At 46.2% G+C, this 18,816-nt stretch overlaps 12 non-coding genes across 12 annotated transcripts; all 12 read left to right on the top strand.

Annotated features, from left to right (window-relative positions):
* Nucleotides 1-433: 433 nt before the first annotated feature.
* On the top strand, nucleotides 434-624 carry LOC142271848 (U2 spliceosomal RNA). The gene has a single exon (XR_012736835.1). It is a non-coding gene; the product is annotated as a U2 spliceosomal RNA (small nuclear RNA).
* A 1,388-nt stretch (nucleotides 625-2,012) lies between these two features.
* Nucleotides 2,013-2,203, top strand: LOC142271847 (U2 spliceosomal RNA). Its single transcript, XR_012736834.1, has one exon. It is a non-coding gene; the product is annotated as a U2 spliceosomal RNA (small nuclear RNA).
* A 1,389-nt stretch (nucleotides 2,204-3,592) lies between these two features.
* LOC142271846 (U2 spliceosomal RNA) lies at nucleotides 3,593-3,783 on the top strand. The gene has a single exon (XR_012736833.1). It is a non-coding gene; the product is annotated as a U2 spliceosomal RNA (small nuclear RNA).
* Nucleotides 3,784-5,170: 1,387 nt separating this feature from the next.
* Nucleotides 5,171-5,361, top strand: LOC142271845 (U2 spliceosomal RNA). The gene has a single exon (XR_012736832.1). It is a non-coding gene; the product is annotated as a U2 spliceosomal RNA (small nuclear RNA).
* A 1,387-nt stretch (nucleotides 5,362-6,748) lies between these two features.
* Nucleotides 6,749-6,939, top strand: LOC142271844 (U2 spliceosomal RNA). The gene has a single exon (XR_012736831.1). It is a non-coding gene; the product is annotated as a U2 spliceosomal RNA (small nuclear RNA).
* A 1,387-nt stretch (nucleotides 6,940-8,326) lies between these two features.
* LOC142271864 (U2 spliceosomal RNA) lies at nucleotides 8,327-8,517 on the top strand. The gene has a single exon (XR_012736849.1). It is a non-coding gene; the product is annotated as a U2 spliceosomal RNA (small nuclear RNA).
* A 1,387-nt stretch (nucleotides 8,518-9,904) lies between these two features.
* Nucleotides 9,905-10,095, top strand: LOC142271843 (U2 spliceosomal RNA). The gene has a single exon (XR_012736830.1). It is a non-coding gene; the product is annotated as a U2 spliceosomal RNA (small nuclear RNA).
* Nucleotides 10,096-11,482: 1,387 nt separating this feature from the next.
* LOC142271842 (U2 spliceosomal RNA) lies at nucleotides 11,483-11,673 on the top strand. Its single transcript, XR_012736829.1, has one exon. It is a non-coding gene; the product is annotated as a U2 spliceosomal RNA (small nuclear RNA).
* Nucleotides 11,674-13,060: 1,387 nt separating this feature from the next.
* On the top strand, nucleotides 13,061-13,251 carry LOC142271840 (U2 spliceosomal RNA). Its single transcript, XR_012736827.1, has one exon. It is a non-coding gene; the product is annotated as a U2 spliceosomal RNA (small nuclear RNA).
* Nucleotides 13,252-14,638: 1,387 nt separating this feature from the next.
* Nucleotides 14,639-14,829, top strand: LOC142271839 (U2 spliceosomal RNA). The gene has a single exon (XR_012736826.1). It is a non-coding gene; the product is annotated as a U2 spliceosomal RNA (small nuclear RNA).
* Nucleotides 14,830-16,216: 1,387 nt separating this feature from the next.
* On the top strand, nucleotides 16,217-16,407 carry LOC142271837 (U2 spliceosomal RNA). The gene has a single exon (XR_012736825.1). It is a non-coding gene; the product is annotated as a U2 spliceosomal RNA (small nuclear RNA).
* A 1,387-nt stretch (nucleotides 16,408-17,794) lies between these two features.
* Nucleotides 17,795-17,985, top strand: LOC142271836 (U2 spliceosomal RNA). Its single transcript, XR_012736824.1, has one exon. It is a non-coding gene; the product is annotated as a U2 spliceosomal RNA (small nuclear RNA).
* The last annotated feature ends 831 nt before the right edge of the window (nucleotides 17,986-18,816 follow it).

Here is an 18,816-nt window from a genome sequence, read left to right as displayed (position 1 = left end):
ACAGGAGAAGGGAAGCGGGTGGTGAGAAAGGTACAGAGGGCAGGGTTTGGGGGCTGGGAAGGAAAGGGAAAAGATTAGGGTTTGGGGATGATGAAAGGGCTTTCTACGGGTAAGGATGGCAAAGGGTGGCAGTGACGGAAAGTCAGGCAACCTGTCCTGTCCGTCTTTTTGTATCGTGAATTGGAAAGACTGCAAGGGGGAGGGGAGTTGCTTGCGCCCTAAAGGAGGAGTTATTCAGATTCATTGCAGTGGGCGGCGGCTGCAAAACGCACCATTCTTCTTGTTTTTGCTCTGCAAAGCAGCCTTTTCAAGGGTTGGCTTGGGTGACAAAATGTCTTGTGTAGGCGTGGGTTTGTCTCCCTCTCGCTCTCTCTCCCTAAGATGTGTCCGGCATAGGCCAGGGTGCCACTCGAGGCCCAAACCAATTCTGGTTATCGCTTCTCGGCCTTTTGGCTAAGATCAAGTGTAGTATCTGTTCTTATCAGTTTAATATCTGATACGTCCCCTATCTGGGGACCATATATTAAATGGATTTTTAGAACAGGGAGATGGAAAAAGAGCTTGCTCTGTCCACTCCACGCATTGACCTGGTATTGCAGTACCTCCAGGAACGGTGCACCCCTTCTTAACCAGTTTCCAAAAGCAGAACTCAATTCACCTGATTCATATTAGCCCGATTTAATGAATTGGAAGAAAGCATACGTCTTCATATGCACCTCAATTTGGCCCATTCACTTTTCACACTTCCTCCTTTTGTTTTTTATCTTTCACACTTTTGACTTTCTTTATTCATCCAAATAGCAAACTCATCACCACTCAACCTGACCAACTCGGCTATGTCCCCGTGCTGCAGTTCTCTGTCTTATCTAGATCATTTGCAATTGAATGGAATAGATCCCTTTTGGACAAAGTGGATTCACCTGCTGCTGCAGTGACCACAGGTGTGATAAGATCTAGAATTGGCATCTGGTGCGATCTCTCCGCTTCCACTCCAAAGAAAGTTACCTGTTTATTCCTATCATGCATTGGTTTTTGGGGTTTTCTTTGAGTAATGATGATCTCTTTAGTAGTCTGTTGGCGCCCTCTCCTGGAGGAATAGTTTGCTTGCTCTTGGACATTCTAAAAGAGAGGTCATGATAGACATTGAGCTTCTGAGCTCAATTGGGGACAGTCATGGGTGATGAATGTTTGCAACCTACTGCGAAGCCTCATACCGCAATATAAGGAACGTCAAATACTAAGAAAGGGGCGGCCTATGAAAGAATTACTACTTTCAATAAGTACACTTAAACGGCTAATTGGGAATAGAAAAACTGTAAAAAGCCCTCTGAGAAAGCCCCCCTCTAACCTTTGATAGTAAGCTTTTCTGTAGTCTGCCTGTTGATGTATTTTCCGTTTGAACTGTGCACAACATGAAGAGACGGAACACTGGCGGCTTGTCACAATGCCCCCCGATGACATCACAATAGCGCTGCTGCCTAGAAAACAAGCTGCGCAGAAGAAGTTGTTCTTTGGGTGGGAGGGTGGGCTAGTGGAAGGAGGGGGCAATCTCTTTTTTTCCCGGGTGGTAGGGGGATGACAGGAGAAGGGAAGCGGGTGGTGAGAAAGGTACAGAGGGCAGGGTTTGGGGGCTGGGAAGGAAAGGGAAAAGATTAGGGTTTGGGGATGATGAAAGGGCTTTTCTACGGGTAAGGATGGCAAAGGGTGGCAGTGACGGAAAGTCAGGCAACCTGTCCTGTCCGTCTTTTTGTATCGTGAATTGGAAAGACTGCAAGGGGGAGGGGAGTTGCTTGCGCCCTAAAGGAGGAGTTATTCAGATTCATTGCAGTGGGCGGCGGCTGCAAAACGCACCATTCTTCTTGTTTTTGCTCTGCAAAGCAGCCTTTTCAAGGTTGGCTTGGGTGACAAAATGTCTTGTGTAGGCGTGGGTTTGTCTCCCTCTCGCTCTCTTCTCCCTAAGATGTGTCCGGCATAGGCCAGGGTGCCACTCGAGGCCCAAACCAATTCTGGTTATCGCTTCTCGGCCTTTTGGCTAAGATCAAGTGTAGTATCTGTTCTTATCAGTTTAATATCTGATACGTCCCCTATCTGGGGACCATATATTAAATGGATTTTTAGAACAGGGAGATGGAAAAAGAGCTTGCTCTGTCCACTCCACGCATTGACCTGGTATTGCAGTACCTCCAGGAACGGTGCACCCCTTCTTAACCCAGTTTCCAAAAGCAGAACTCAATTCACCTGATTCATATTAGCCCGATTTAATGAATTGGAAGAAAGCATACGTCTTCATATGCACCTCAATTTGGCCCATTCACTTTTCACACTTCCTCCTTTTGTTTTTTATCTTTCACACTTTTGACTTTCTTTATTCATCCAAATAGCAAACTCATCACCACTCAACCTGACCAACTCGGCTATGTCCCCGTGCTGCAGTTCTCTGTCTTATCTAGATCATTTGCAATTGAATGGAATAGATCCCTTTTGGACAAAGTGGATTCACCTGCTGCTGCAGTGACCACAGGTGTGATAAGATCTAGAATTGGCATCTGGTGCGATCTCTCCGCTTCCACTCCAAAGAAAGTTACCTGTTTATTCCTATCATGCATTGGTTTTTGGGGTTTTCTTTGAGTAATGATGATCTCTTTAGTAGTCTGTTGGCGCCCTCTGCTGGAGGAATAGTTTGCTTGCTCTTGGACATTCTAAAAGAGAGGTCATGATAGACATTGAGCTTCTGAGCTCAATTGGGGACAGTCATGGGTGATGAATGTTTGCAACCTACTGCGAAGCCTCATACCGCAATATAAGGAACGTCAAATACTAAGAAAGGGCGGCCTATGAAAGAATTACTACTTTCAATAAGTACACTTAAACGGCTAATTGGGAATAGAAAAACTGTAAAAAGCCCTCTGAGAAAGCCCCCCTCTAACCTTTGATAGTAAGCTTTTCTGTAGTCTGCCTGTTGATGTATTTTCCGTTTGAACTGTGCACAACATGAAGAGACGGAACACTGGCGGCTTGTCACAATGCCCCCCGATGACATCACAATAGCGCTGCTGCCTAGAAAACAAGCTGCGCAGAAGAAGTTGTTCTTTGGGTGGGAGGGTGGGCTAGTGGAAGGAGGGGGCAATCTCTTTTTTTCCCGGGTGGTAGGGGGATGACAGGAGAAGGGAAGCGGGGTGGTGAGAAAGGTACAGAGGGCAGGGTTTGGGGGCTGGGAAGGAAAGGGAAAAGATTAGGGTTTGGGGATGATGAAAGGGCTTTCTACGGGTAAGGATGGCAAAGGGTGGCAGTGACGGAAAGTCAGGCAACCTGTCCTGTCCGTCTTTTTGTATCGTGAATTGGAAAGACTGCAAGGGGGAGGGGAGTTGCTTGCGCCCTAAAGGAGGAGTTATTCAGATTCATTGCAGTGGGCGGCGGCTGCAAAACGCACCATTCTTCTTGTTTTTGCTCTGCAAAGCAGCCTTTTCAAGGGTTGGCTTGGGTGACAAAATGTCTTGTGTAGGCGTGGGTTTGTCTCCCTCTCGCTCTCTCTCCCTAAGATGTGTCCGGCATAGGCCAGGGTGCCACTCGGAGGCCCAAACCAATTCTGGTTATCGCTTCTCGGCCTTTTGGCTAAGATCAAGTGTAGTATCTGTTCTTATCAGTTTAATATCTGATACGTCCCCTATCTGGGGACCATATATTAAATGGATTTTTAGAACAGGGAGATGGAAAAAGAGCTTGCTCTGTCCACTCCACGCATTGACCTGGTATTGCAGTACCTCCAGGAACGGTGCACCCCTTCTTAACCCAGTTTCCAAAAGCAGAACTCAATTCACCTGATTCATATTAGCCCGATTTAATGAATTGGAAGAAAGCATACGTCTTCATATGCACCTCAATTTGGCCCATTCACTTTTCACACTTCCTCCTTTTGTTTTTTATCTTTCACACTTTTGACTTTCTTTATTCATCCAAATAGCAAACTCATCACCACTCAACCTGACCAACTCGGCTATGTCCCCGTGCTGCAGTTCTCTGTCTTATCTAGATCATTTGCAATTGAATGGAATAGATCCCTTTTGGACAAAGTGGATTCACCTGCTGCTGCAGTGACCACAGGTGTGATAAGATCTAGAATTGGCATCTGGTGCGATCTCTCCGCTTCCACTCCAAAGAAAGTTACCTGTTTATTCCTATCATGCATTGGTTTTTGGGGTTTTCTTTGAGTAATGATGATCTCTTTAGTAGTCTGTTGGCGCCCTCTCCTGGAGGAATAGTTTGCTTGCTCTTGGACATTCTAAAAGAGAGGTCATGATAGACATTGAGCTTCTGAGCTCAATTGGGGACAGTCATGGGTGATGAATGTTTGCAACCTACTGCGAAGCCTCATACCGCAATATAAGGAACGTCAAATACTAAGAAAGGGCGGCCTATGAAAGAATTACTACTTTCAATAAGTACACTTAAACGGCTAATTGGGAATAGAAAAACTGTAAAAAGCCCTCTGAGAAAGCCCCCCTCTAACCTTTGATAGTAAGCTTTTCTGTAGTCTGCCTGTTGATGTATTTTCCGTTTGAACTGTGCACAACATGAAGAGACGGAACACTGGCGGCTTGTCACAATGCCCCCCGATGACATCACAATAGCGCTGCTGCCTAGAAAACAAGCTGCGCAGAAGAAGTTGTTCTTTGGGTGGGAGGGTGGGCTAGTGGAAGGAGGGGGCAATCTCTTTTTTTCCCGGGTGGTAGGGGGATGACAGGAGAAGGGAAGCGGGTGGTGAGAAAGGTACAGAGGGCAGGGTTTGGGGGCTGGGAAGGAAAGGGAAAAGATTAGGGTTTGGGGATGATGAAAGGGCTTTCTACGGGTAAGGATGGCAAAGGGTGGCAGTGACGGAAAGTCAGGCAACCTGTCCTGTCCGTCTTTTTGTATCGTGAATTGGAAAGACTGCAAGGGGGAGGGGAGTTGCTTGCGCCCTAAAGGAGGAGTTATTCAGATTCATTGCAGTGGGCGGCGGCTGCAAAACGCACCATTCTTCTTGTTTTTGCTCTGCAAAGCAGCCTTTTCAAGGGTTGGCTTGGGTGACAAAATGTCTTGTGTAGGCGTGGGTTTGTCTCCCTCTCGCTCTCTCTCCCTAAGATGTGTCCGGCATAGGCCAGGGTGCCACTCGAGGCCCAAACCAATTCTGGTTATCGCTTCTCGGCCTTTTGGCTAAGATCAAGTGTAGTATCTGTTCTTATCAGTTTAATATCTGATACGTCCCCTATCTGGGGACCATATATTAAATGGATTTTTAGAACAGGGAGATGGAAAAAGAGCTTGCTCTGTCCACTCCACGCATTGACCTGGTATTGCAGTACCTCCAGGAACGGTGCACCCCTTCTTAACCCAGTTTCCAAAAGCAGAACTCAATTCACCTGATTCATATTAGCCCGATTTAATGAATTGGAAGAAAGCATACGTCTTCATATGCACCTCAATTTGGCCCATTCACTTTTCACACTTCCTCCTTTTGTTTTTTATCTTTCACACTTTTGACTTTCTTTATTCATCCAAATAGCAAACTCATCACCACTCAACCTGACCAACTCGGCTATGTCCCCGTGCTGCAGTTCTCTGTCTTATCTAGATCATTTGCAATTGAATGGAATAGATCCCTTTTGGACAAAGTGGATTCACCTGCTGCTGCAGTGACCACAGGTGTGATAAGATCTAGAATTGGCATCTGGTGCGATCTCTCCGCTTCCACTCCAAAGAAAGTTACCTGTTTATTCCTATCATGCATTGGTTTTTGGGGTTTTCTTTGAGTAATGATGATCTCTTTAGTAGTCTGTTGGCGCCCTCTCCTGGAGGAATAGTTTGCTTGCTCTTGGACATTCTAAAAGAGAGGTCATGATAGACATTGAGCTTCTGAGCTCAATTGGGGACAGTCATGGGTGATGAATGTTTGCAACCTACTGCGAAGCCTCATACCGCAATATAAGGAACGTCAAATACTAAGAAAGGGCGGCCTATGAAAGAATTACTACTTTCAATAAGTACACTTAAACGGCTAATTGGGAATAGAAAAACTGTAAAAAGCCCTCTGAGAAAGCCCCCCTCTAACCTTTGATAGTAAGCTTTTCTGTAGTCTGCCTGTTGATGTATTTTCCGTTTGAACTGTGCACAACATGAAGAGACGGAACACTGGCGGCTTGTCACAATGCCCCCCGATGACATCACAATAGCGCTGCTGCCTAGAAAACAAGCTGCGCAGAAGAAGTTGTTCTTTGGGTGGGAGGGTGGGCTAGTGGAAGGAGGGGGCAATCTCTTTTTTTCCCGGGTGGTAGGGGGATGACAGGAGAAGGGAAGCGGGTGGTGAGAAAGGTACAGAGGGCAGGGTTTGGGGGCTGGGAAGGAAAGGGAAAAGATTAGGGTTTGGGGATGATGAAAGGGCTTTCTACGGGTAAGGATGGCAAAGGGTGGCAGTGACGGAAAGTCAGGCAACCTGTCCTGTCCGTCTTTTTGTATCGTGAATTGGAAAGACTGCAAGGGGGAGGGGAGTTGCTTGCGCCCTAAAGGAGGAGTTATTCAGATTCATTGCAGTGGGCGGCGGCTGCAAAACGCACCATTCTTCTTGTTTTTGCTCTGCAAAGCAGCCTTTTCAAGGGTTGGCTTGGGTGACAAAATGTCTTGTGTAGGCGTGGGTTTGTCTCCCTCTCGCTCTCTCTCCCTAAGATGTGTCCGGCATAGGCCAGGGTGCCACTCGAGGCCCAAACCAATTCTGGTTATCGCTTCTCGGCCTTTTGGCTAAGATCAAGTGTAGTATCTGTTCTTATCAGTTTAATATCTGATACGTCCCCTATCTGGGGACCATATATTAAATGGATTTTTAGAACAGGGAGATGGAAAAAGAGCTTGCTCTGTCCACTCCACGCATTGACCTGGTATTGCAGTACCTCCAGGAACGGTGCACCCCTTCTTAACCCAGTTTCCAAAAGCAGAACTCAATTCACCTGATTCATATTAGCCCGATTTAATGAATTGGAAGAAAGCATACGTCTTCATATGCACCTCAATTTGGCCCATTCACTTTTCACACTTCCTCCTTTTGTTTTTTATCTTTCACACTTTTGACTTTCTTTATTCATCCAAATAGCAAACTCATCACCACTCAACCTGACCAACTCGGCTATGTCCCCGTGCTGCAGTTCTCTGTCTTATCTAGATCATTTGCAATTGAATGGAATAGATCCCTTTTGGACAAAGTGGATTCACCTGCTGCTGCAGTGACCACAGGTGTGATAAGATCTAGAATTGGCATCTGGTGCGATCTCTCCGCTTCCACTCCAAAGAAAGTTACCTGTTTATTCCTATCATGCATTGGTTTTTGGGGTTTTCTTTGAGTAATGATGATCTCTTTAGTAGTCTGTTGGCGCCCTCTCCTGGAGGAATAGTTTGCTTGCTCTTGGACATTCTAAAAGAGAGGTCATGATAGACATTGAGCTTCTGAGCTCAATTGGGGACAGTCATGGGTGATGAATGTTTGCAACCTACTGCGAAGCCTCATACCGCAATATAAGGAACGTCAAATACTAAGAAAGGGCGGCCTATGAAAGAATTACTACTTTCAATAAGTACACTTAAACGGCTAATTGGGAATAGAAAAACTGTAAAAAGCCCTCTGAGAAAGCCCCCCTCTAACCTTTGATAGTAAGCTTTTCTGTAGTCTGCCTGTTGATGTATTTTCCGTTTGAACTGTGCACAACATGAAGAGACGGAACACTGGCGGCTTGTCACAATGCCCCCCGATGACATCACAATAGCGCTGCTGCCTAGAAAACAAGCTGCGCAGAAGAAGTTGTTCTTTGGGTGGGAGGGTGGGCTAGTGGAAGGAGGGGGCAATCTCTTTTTTTCCCGGGTGGTAGGGGGATGACAGGAGAAGGGAAGCGGGTGGTGAGAAAGGTACAGAGGGCAGGGTTTGGGGGCTGGGAAGGAAAGGGAAAAGATTAGGGTTTGGGGATGATGAAAGGGCTTTCTACGGGTAAGGATGGCAAAGGGTGGCAGTGACGGAAAGTCAGGCAACCTGTCCTGTCCGTCTTTTTGTATCGTGAATTGGAAAGACTGCAAGGGGGAGGGGAGTTGCTTGCGCCCTAAAGGAGGAGTTATTCAGATTCATTGCAGTGGGCGGCGGCTGCAAAACGCACCATTCTTCTTGTTTTTGCTCTGCAAAGCAGCCTTTTCAAGGGTTGGCTTGGGTGACAAAATGTCTTGTGTAGGCGTGGGTTTGTCTCCCTCTCGCTCTCTCTCCCTAAGATGTGTCCGGCATAGGCCAGGGTGCCACTCGAGGCCCAAACCAATTCTGGTTATCGCTTCTCGGCCTTTTGGCTAAGATCAAGTGTAGTATCTGTTCTTATCAGTTTAATATCTGATACGTCCCCTATCTGGGGACCATATATTAAATGGATTTTTAGAACAGGGAGATGGAAAAAGAGCTTGCTTTGTCCACTCCACGCATTGACCTGGTATTGCAGTACCTCCAGGAACGGTGCACCCCTTCTTAACCCAGTTTCCAAAAGCAGAACTCAATTCACCTGATTCATATTAGCCCGATTTAATGAATTGGAAGAAAGCATACGTCTTCATATGCACCTCAATTTGGCCCATTCACTTTTCACACTTCCTCCTTTTGTTTTTTATCTTTCACACTTTTGACTTTCTTTATTCATCCAAATAGCAAACTCATCACCACTCAACCTGACCAACTCGGCTATGTCCCCGTGCTGCAGTTCTCTGTCTTATCTAGATCATTTGCAATTGAATGGAATAGATCCCTTTTGGACAAAGTGGATTCACCTGCTGCTGCAGTGACCACAGGTGTGATAAGATCTAGAATTGGCATCTGGTGCGATCTCTCCGCTTCCACTCCAAAGAAAGTTACCTGTTTATTCCTATCATGCATTGGTTTTTGGGGTTTTCTTTGAGTAATGATGATCTCTTTAGTAGTCTGTTGGCGCCCTCTCCTGGAGGAATAGTTTGCTTGCTCTTGGACATTCTAAAAGAGAGGTCATGATAGACATTGAGCTTCTGAGCTCAATTGGGGACAGTCATGGGTGATGAATGTTTGCAACCTACTGCGAAGCCTCATACCGCAATATAAGGAACGTCAAATACTAAGAAAGGGCGGCCTATGAAAGAATTACTACTTTCAATAAGTACACTTAAACGGCTAATTGGGAATAGAAAAACTGTAAAAAGCCCTCTGAGAAAGCCCCCCTCTAACCTTTGATAGTAAGCTTTTCTGTAGTCTGCCTGTTGATGTATTTTCCGTTTGAACTGTGCACAACATGAAGAGACGGAACACTGGCGGCTTGTCACAATGCCCCCCGATGACATCACAATAGCGCTGCTGCCTAGAAAACAAGCTGCGCAGAAGAAGTTGTTCTTTGGGTGGGAGGGTGGGCTAGTGGAAGGAGGGGGCAATCTCTTTTTTTCCCGGGTGGTAGGGGGATGACAGGAGAAGGGAAGCGGGTGGTGAGAAAGGTACAGAGGGCAGGGTTTGGGGGCTGGGAAGGAAAGGGAAAAGATTAGGGTTTGGGGATGATGAAAGGGCTTTCTACGGGTAAGGATGGCAAAGGGTGGCAGTGACGGAAAGTCAGGCAACCTGTCCTGTCCGTCTTTTTGTATCGTGAATTGGAAAGACTGCAAGGGGGAGGGGAGTTGCTTGCGCCCTAAAGGAGGAGTTATTCAGATTCATTGCAGTGGGCGGCGGCTGCAAAACGCACCATTCTTCTTGTTTTTGCTCTGCAAAGCAGCCTTTTCAAGGGTTGGCTTGGGTGACAAAATGTCTTGTGTAGGCGTGGGTTTGTCTCCCTCTCGCTCTCTCTCCCTAAGATGTGTCCGGCATAGGCCAGGGTGCCACTCGAGGCCCAAACCAATTCTGGTTATCGCTTCTCGGCCTTTTGGCTAAGATCAAGTGTAGTATCTGTTCTTATCAGTTTAATATCTGATACGTCCCCTATCTGGGGACCATATATTAAATGGATTTTTAGAACAGGGAGATGGAAAAAGAGCTTGCTCTGTCCACTCCACGCATTGACCTGGTATTGCAGTACCTCCAGGAACGGTGCACCCCTTCTTAACCCAGTTTCCAAAAGCAGAACTCAATTCACCTGATTCATATTAGCCCGATTTAATGAATTGGAAGAAAGCATACGTCTTCATATGCACCTCAATTTGGCCCATTCACTTTTCACACTTCCTCCTTTTGTTTTTTATCTTTCACACTTTTGACTTTCTTTATTCATCCAAATAGCAAACTCATCACCACTCAACCTGACCAACTCGGCTATGTCCCCGTGCTGCAGTTCTCTGTCTTATCTAGATCATTTGCAATTGAATGGAATAGATCCCTTTTGGACAAAGTGGATTCACCTGCTGCTGCAGTGACCACAGGTGTGATAAGATCTAGAATTGGCATCTGGTGCGATCTCTCCGCTTCCACTCCAAAGAAAGTTACCTGTTTATTCCTATCATGCATTGGTTTTTGGGGTTTTCTTTGAGTAATGATGATCTCTTTAGTAGTCTGTTGGCGCCCTCTCCTGGAGGAATAGTTTGCTTGCTCTTGGACATTCTAAAAGAGAGGTCATGATAGACATTGAGCTTCTGAGCTCAATTGGGGACAGTCATGGGTGATGAATGTTTGCAACCTACTGCGAAGCCTCATACCGCAATATAAGGAACGTCAAATACTAAGAAAGGGCGGCCTATGAAAGAATTACTACTTTCAATAAGTACACTTAAACGGCTAATTGGGAATAGAAAAACTGTAAAAAGCCCTCTGAGAAAGCCCCCCTCTAACCTTTGATAGTAAGCTTTTCTGTAGTCTGCCTGTTGATGTATTTTCCGTTTGAACTGTGCACAACATGAAGAGACGGAACACTGGCGGCTTGTCACAATGCCCCCCGATGACATCACAATAGCGCTGCTGCCTAGAAAACAAGCTGCGCAGAAGAAGTTGTTCTTTGGGTGGGAGGGTGGGCTAGTGGAAGGAGGGGGCAATCTCTTTTTTTCCCGGGTGGTAGGGGGATGACAGGAGAAGGGAAGCGGGTGGTGAGAAAGGTACAGAGGGCAGGGTTTGGGGGCTGGGAAGGAAAGGGAAAAGATTAGGGTTTGGGGATGATGAAAGGGCTTTCTACGGGTAAGGATGGCAAAGGGTGGCAGTGACGGAAAGTCAGACAACCTGTCCTGTCCGTCTTTTTGTATCGTGAATTGGAAAGACTGCAAGGGGGAGGGGAGTTGCTTGCGCCCTAAAGGAGGAGTTATTCAGATTCATTGCAGTGGGCGGCGGCTGCAAAACGCACCATTCTTCTTGTTTTTGCTCTGCAAAGCAGCCTTTTCAAGGGTTGGCTTGGGTGACAAAATGTCTTGTGTAGGCGTGGGTTTGTCTCCCTCTCGCTCTCTCTCCCTAAGATGTGTCCGGCATAGGCCAGGGTGCCACTCGAGGCCCAAACCAATTCTGGTTATCGCTTCTCGGCCTTTTGGCTAAGATCAAGTGTAGTATCTGTTCTTATCAGTTTAATATCTGATACGTCCCCTATCTGGGGACCATATATTAAATGGATTTTTAGAACAGGGAGATGGAAAAAGAGCTTGCTCTGTCCACTCCACGCATTGACCTGGTATTGCAGTACCTCCAGGAACGGTGCACCCCTTCTTAACCCAGTTTCCAAAAGCAGAACTCAATTCACCTGATTCATATTAGCCCGATTTAATGAATTGGAAGAAAGCATACGTCTTCATATGCACCTCAATTTGGCCCATTCACTTTTCACACTTCCTCCTTTTGTTTTTTATCTTTCACACTTTTGACTTTCTTTATTCATCCAAATAGCAAACTCATCACCACTCAACCTGACCAACTCGGCTATGTCCCCGTGCTGCAGTTCTCTGTCTTATCTAGATCATTTGCAATTGAATGGAATAGATCCCTTTTGGACAAAGTGGATTCACCTGCTGCTGCAGTGACCACAGGTGTGATAAGATCTAGAATTGGCATCTGGTGCGATCTCTCCGCTTCCACTCCAAAGAAAGTTACCTGTTTATTCCTATCATGCATTGGTTTTTGGGGTTTTCTTTGAGTAATGATGATCTCTTTAGTAGTCTGTTGGCGCCCTCTCCTGGAGGAATAGTTTGCTTGCTCTTGGACATTCTAAAAGAGAGGTCATGATAGACATTGAGCTTCTGAGCTCAATTGGGGACAGTCATGGGTGATGAATGTTTGCAACCTACTGCGAAGCCTCATACCGCAATATAAGGAACGTCAAATACTAAGAAAGGGCGGCCTATGAAAGAATTACTACTTTCAATAAGTACACTTAAACGGCTAATTGGGAATAGAAAAACTGTAAAAAGCCCTCTGAGAAAGCCCCCCTCTAACCTTTGATAGTAAGCTTTTCTGTAGTCTGCCTGTTGATGTATTTTCCGTTTGAACTGTGCACAACATGAAGAGACGGAACACTGGCGGCTTGTCACAATGCCCCCCGATGACATCACAATAGTGCTGCTGCCTAGAAAACAAGCTGCGCAGAAGAAGTTGTTCTTTGGGTGGGAGGGTGGGCTAGTGGAAGGAGGGGGCAATCTCTTTTTTTCCCGGGTGGTAGGGGGATGACAGGAGAAGGGAAGCGGGTGGTGAGAAAGGTACAGAGGGCAGGGTTTGGGGGCTGGGAAGGAAAGGGAAAAGATTAGGGTTTGGGGATGATGAAAGGGCTTTCTACGGGTAAGGATGGCAAAGGGTGGCAGTGACGGAAAGTCAGGCAACCTGTCCTGTCCGTCTTTTTGTATCGTGAATTGGAAAGACTGCAAGGGGGAGGGGAGTTGCTTGCGCCCTAAAGGAGGAGTTATTCAGATTCATTGCAGTGGGCGGCGGCTGCAAAACGCACCATTCTTCTTGTTTTTGCTCTGCAAAGCAGCCTTTTCAAGGGTTGGCTTGGGTGACAAAATGTCTTGTGTAGGCGTGGGTTTGTCTCCCTCTCGCTCTCTCTCCCTAAGATGTGTCCGGCATAGGCCAGGGTGCCACTCGAGGCCCAAACCAATTCTGGTTATCGCTTCTCGGCCTTTTGGCTAAGATCAAGTGTAGTATCTGTTCTTATCAGTTTAATATCTGATACGTCCCCTATCTGGGGACCATATATTAAATGGATTTTTAGAACAGGGAGATGGAAAAAGAGCTTGCTCTGTCCACTCCACGCATTGACCTGGTATTGCAGTACCTCCAGGAACGGTGCACCCCTTCTTAACCCAGTTTCCAAAAGCAGAACTCAATTCACCTGATTCATATTAGCCCGATTTAATGAATTGGAAGAAAGCATACGTCTTCATATGCACCTCAATTTGGCCCATTCACTTTTCACACTTCCTCCTTTTGTTTTTTATCTTTCACACTTTTGACTTTCTTTATTCATCCAAATAGCAAACTCATCACCACTCAACCTGACCAACTCGGCTATGTCCCCGTGCTGCAGTTCTCTGTCTTATCTAGATCATTTGCAATTGAATGGAATAGATCCCTTTTGGACAAAGTGGATTCACCTGCTGCTGCAGTGACCACAGGTGTGATAAGATCTAGAATTGGCATCTGGTGCGATCTCTCCGCTTCCACTCCAAAGAAAGTTACCTGTTTATTCCTATCATGCATTGGTTTTTGGGGTTTTCTTTGAGTAATGATGATCTCTTTAGTAGTCTGTTGGCGCCCTCTCCTGGAGGAATAGTTTGCTTGCTCTTGGACATTCTAAAAGAGAGGTCATGATAGACATTGAGCTTCTGAGCTCAATTGGGGACAGTCATGGGTGATGAATGTTTGCAACCTACTGCGAAGCCTCATACCGCAATATAAGGAACGTCAAATACTAAGAAAGGGCGGCCTATGAAAGAATTACTACTTTCAATAAGTACACTTAAACGGCTAATTGGGAATAGAAAAACTGTAAAAAGCCCTCTGAGAAAGCCCCCCTCTAACCTTTGATAGTAAGCTTTTCTGTAGTCTGCCTGTTGATGTATTTTCCGTTTGAACTGTGCACAACATGAAGAGACGGAACACTGGCGGCTTGTCACAATGCCCCCCGATGACATCACAATAGCGCTGCTGCCTAGAAAACAAGCTGCGCAGAAGAAGTTGTTCTTTGGGTGGGAGGGTGGGCTAGTGGAAGGAGGGGGCAATCTCTTTTTTTCCCGGGTGGTAGGGGGATGACAGGAGAAGGGAAGCGGGTGGTGAGAAAGGTACAGAGGGCAGGGTTTGGGGGCTGGGAAGGAAAGGGAAAAGATTAGGGTTTGGGGATGATGAAAGGGCTTTCTACGGGTAAGGATGGCAAAGGGTGGCAGTGACGGAAAGTCAGGCAACCTGTCCTGTCCGTCTTTTTGTATCGTGAATTGGAAAGACTGCAAGGGGGAGGGGAGTTGCTTGCGCCCTAAAGGAGGAGTTATTCAGATTCATTGCAGTGGGCGGCGGCTGCAAAACGCACCATTCTTCTTGTTTTTGCTCTGCAAAGCAGCCTTTTCAAGGGTTGGCTTGGGTGACAAAATGTCTTGTGTAGGCGTGGGTTTGTCTCCCTCTCGCTCTCTCTCCCTAAGATGTGTCCGGCATAGGCCAGGGTGCCACTCGAGGCCCAAACCAATTCTGGTTATCGCTTCTCGGCCTTTTGGCTAAGATCAAGTGTAGTATCTGTTCTTATCAGTTTAATATCTGATACGTCCCCTATCTGGGGACCATATATTAAATGGATTTTTAGAACAGGGAGATGGAAAAAGAGCTTGCTCTGTCCACTCCACGCATTGACCTGGTATTGCAGTACCTCCAGGAACGGTGCACCCCTTCTTAACCCAGTTTCCAAAAGCAGAACTCAATTCACCTGATTCATATTAGCCCGATTTAATGAATTGGAAGAAAGCATACGTCTTCATATGCACCTCAATTTGGCCCATTCACTTTTCACACTTCCTCCTTTTGTTTTTTATCTTTCACACTTTTGACTTTCTTTATTCATCCAAATAGCAAACTCATCACCACTCAACCTGACCAACTCGGCTATGTCCCCGTGCTGCAGTTCTCTGTCTTATCTAGATCATTTGCAATTGAATGGAATAGATCCCTTTTGGACAAAGTGGATTCACCTGCTGCTGCAGTGACCACAGGTGTGATAAGATCTAGAATTGGCATCTGGTGCGATCTCTCCGCTTCCACTCCAAAGAAAGTTACCTGTTTATTCCTATCATGCATTGGTTTTTGGGGTTTTCTTTGAGTAATGATGATCTCTTTAGTAGTCTGTTGGCGCCCTCTCCTGGAGGAATAGTTTGCTTGCTCTTGGACATTCTAAAAGAGAGGTCATGATAGACATTGAGCTTCTGAGCTCAATTGGGGACAGTCATGGGTGATGAATGTTTGCAACCTACTGCGAAGCCTCATACCGCAATATAAGGAACGTCAAATACTAAGAAAGGGCGGCCTATGAAAGAATTACTACTTTCAATAAGTACACTTAAACGGCTAATTGGGAATAGAAAAACTGTAAAAAGCCCTCTGAGAAAGCCCCCCTCTAACCTTTGATAGTAAGCTTTTCTGTAGTCTGCCTGTTGATGTATTTTCCGTTTGAACTGTGCACAACATGAAGAGACGGAACACTGGCGGCTTGTCACAATGCCCCCCGATGACATCACAATAGCGCTGCTGCCTAGAAAACAAGCTGCGCAGAAGAAGTTGTTCTTTGGGTGGGAGGGTGGGCTAGTGGAAGGAGGGGGCAATCTCTTTTTTTCCCGGGTGGTAGGGGGATGACAGGAGAAGGGAAGCGGGTGGTGAGAAAGGTACAGAGGGCAGGGTTTGGGGGCTGGGAAGGAAAGGGAAAAGATTAGGGTTTGGGGATGATGAAAGGGCTTTCTACGGGTAAGGATGGCAAAGGGTGGCAGTGACGGAAAGTCAGGCAACCTGTCCTGTCCGTCTTTTTGTATCGTGAATTGGAAAGACTGCAAGGGGGAGGGGAGTTGCTTGCGCCCTAAAGGAGGAGTTATTCAGATTCATTGCAGTGGGCGGCGGCTGCAAAACGCACCATTCTTCTTGTTTTTGCTCTGCAAAGCAGCCTTTTCAAGGGTTGGCTTGGGTGACAAAATGTCTTGTGTAGGCGTGGGTTTGTCTCCCTCTCGCTCTCTCTCCCTAAGATGTGTCCGGCATAGGCCAGGGTGCCACTCGAGGCCCAAACCAATTCTGGTTATCGCTTCTCGGCCTTTTGGCTAAGATCAAGTGTAGTATCTGTTCTTATCAGTTTAATATCTGATACGTCCCCTATCTGGGGACCATATATTAAATGGATTTTTAGAACAGGGAGATGGAAAAAGAGCTTGCTCTGTCCACTCCACGCATTGACCTGGTATTGCAGTACCTCCAGGAACGGTGCACCCCTTCTTAACCCAGTTTCCAAAAGCAGAACTCAATTCACCTGATTCATATTAGCCCGATTTAATGAATTGGAAGAAAGCATACGTCTTCATATGCACCTCAATTTGGCCCATTCACTTTTCACACTTCCTCCTTTTGTTTTTTATCTTTCACACTTTTGACTTTCTTTATTCATCCAAATAGCAAACTCATCACCACTCAACCTGACCAACTCGGCTATGTCCCCGTGCTGCAGTTCTCTGTCTTATCTAGATCATTTGCAATTGAATGGAATAGATCCCTTTTGGACAAAGTGGATTCACCTGCTGCTGCAGTGACCACAGGTGTGATAAGATCTAGAATTGGCATCTGGTGCGATCTCTCCGCTTCCACTCCAAAGAAAGTTACCTGTTTATTCCTATCATGCATTGGTTTTTGGGGTTTTCTTTGAGTAATGATGATCTCTTTAGTAGTCTGTTGGCGCCCTCTCCTGGAGGAATAGTTTGCTTGCTCTTGGACATTCTAAAAGAGAGGTCATGATAGACATTGAGCTTCTGAGCTCAATTGGGGACAGTCATGGGTGATGAATGTTTGCAACCTACTGCGAAGCCTCATACCGCAATATAAGGAACGTCAAATACTAAGAAAGGGCGGCCTATGAAAGAATTACTACTTTCAATAAGTACACTTAAACGGCTAATTGGGAATAGAAAAACTGTAAAAAGCCCTCTGAGAAAGCCCCCCTCTAACCTTTGATAGTAAGCTTTTCTGTAGTCTGCCTGTTGATGTATTTTCCGTTTGAACTGTGCACAACATGAAGAGACGGAACACTGGCGGCTTGTCACAATGCCCCCCGATGACATCACAATAGCGCTGCTGCCTAGAAAACAAGCTGCGCAGAAGAAGTTGTTCTTTGGGTGGGAGGGTGGGCTAGTGGAAGGAGGGGGCAATCTCTTTTTTTCCCGGGTGGTAGGGGGATGACAGGAGAAGGGAAGCGGGTGGTGAGAAAGGTACAGAGGGCAGGGTTTGGGGGCTGGGAAGGAAAGGGAAAAGATTAGGGTTTGGGGATGATGAAAGGGCTTTCTACGGGTAAGGATGGCAAAGGGTGGCAGTGACGGAAAGTCAGGCAACCTGTCCTGTCCGTCTTTTTGTATCGTGAATTGGAAAGACTGCAAGGGGGAGGGGAGTTGCTTGCGCCCTAAAGGAGGAGTTATTCAGATTCATTGCAGTGGGCGGCGGCTGCAAAACGCACCATTCTTCTTGTTTTTGCTCTGCAAAGCAGCCTTTTCAAGGGTTGGCTTGGGTGACAAAATGTCTTGTGTAGGCGTGGGTTTGTCTCCCTCTCGCTCTCTCTCCCTAAGATGTGTCCGGCATAGGCCAGGGTGCCACTCGAGGCCCAAACCAATTCTGGTTATCGCTTCTCGGCCTTTTGGCTAAGATCAAGTGTAGTATCTGTTCTTATCAGTTTAATATCTGATACGTCCCCTATCTGGGGACCATATATTAAATGGATTTTTAGAACAGGGAGATGGAAAAAGAGCTTGCTCTGTCCACTCCACGCATTGACCTGGTATTGCAGTACCTCCAGGAACGGTGCACCCCTTCTTAACCCAGTTTCCAAAAGCAGAACTCAATTCACCTGATTCATATTAGCCCGATTTAATGAATTGGAAGAAAGCATACGTCTTCATATGCACCTCAATTTGGCCCATTCACTTTTCACACTTCCTCCTTTTGTTTTTTATCTTTCACACTTTTGACTTTCTTTATTCATCCAAATAGCAAACTCATCACCACTCAACCTGACCAACTCGGCTATGTCCCCGTGCTGCAGTTCTCTGTCTTATCTAGATCATTTGCAATTGAATGGAATAGATCCCTTTTGGACAAAGTGGATTCACCTGCTGCTGCAGTGACCACAGGTGTGATAAGATCTAGAATTGGCATCTGGTGCGATCTCTCCGCTTCCACTCCAAAGAAAGTTACCTGTTTATTCCTATCATGCATTGGTTTTTGGGGTTTTCTTTGAGTAATGATGATCTCTTTAGTAGTCTGTTGGCGCCCTCTCCTGGAGGAATAGTTTGCTTGCTCTTGGACATTCTAAAAGAGAGGTCATGATAGACATTGAGCTTCTGAGCTCAATTGGGGACAGTCATGGGTGATGAATGTTTGCAACCTACTGCGAAGCCTCATACCGCAATATAAGGAACGTCAAATACTAAGAAAGGGCGGCCTATGAAAGAATTACTACTTTCAATAAGTACACTTAAACGGCTAATTGGGAATAGAAAAACTGTAAAAAGCCCTCTGAGAAAGCCCCCCTCTAACCTTTGATAGTAAGCTTTTCTGTAGTCTGCCTGTTGATGTATTTTCCGTTTGAACTGTGCACAACATGAAGAGACGGAACACTGGCGGCTTGTCACAATGCCCCCCGA

Source organism: Anomaloglossus baeobatrachus, unplaced genomic scaffold (assembly GCF_048569485.1).
Source record: "Anomaloglossus baeobatrachus isolate aAnoBae1 unplaced genomic scaffold, aAnoBae1.hap1 Scaffold_3393, whole genome shotgun sequence".
Lineage (NCBI taxonomy): Eukaryota > Metazoa > Chordata > Amphibia > Anura > Aromobatidae > Anomaloglossus > Anomaloglossus baeobatrachus.
This window is presented reverse-complemented; position numbering and strand designations above follow the sequence as displayed.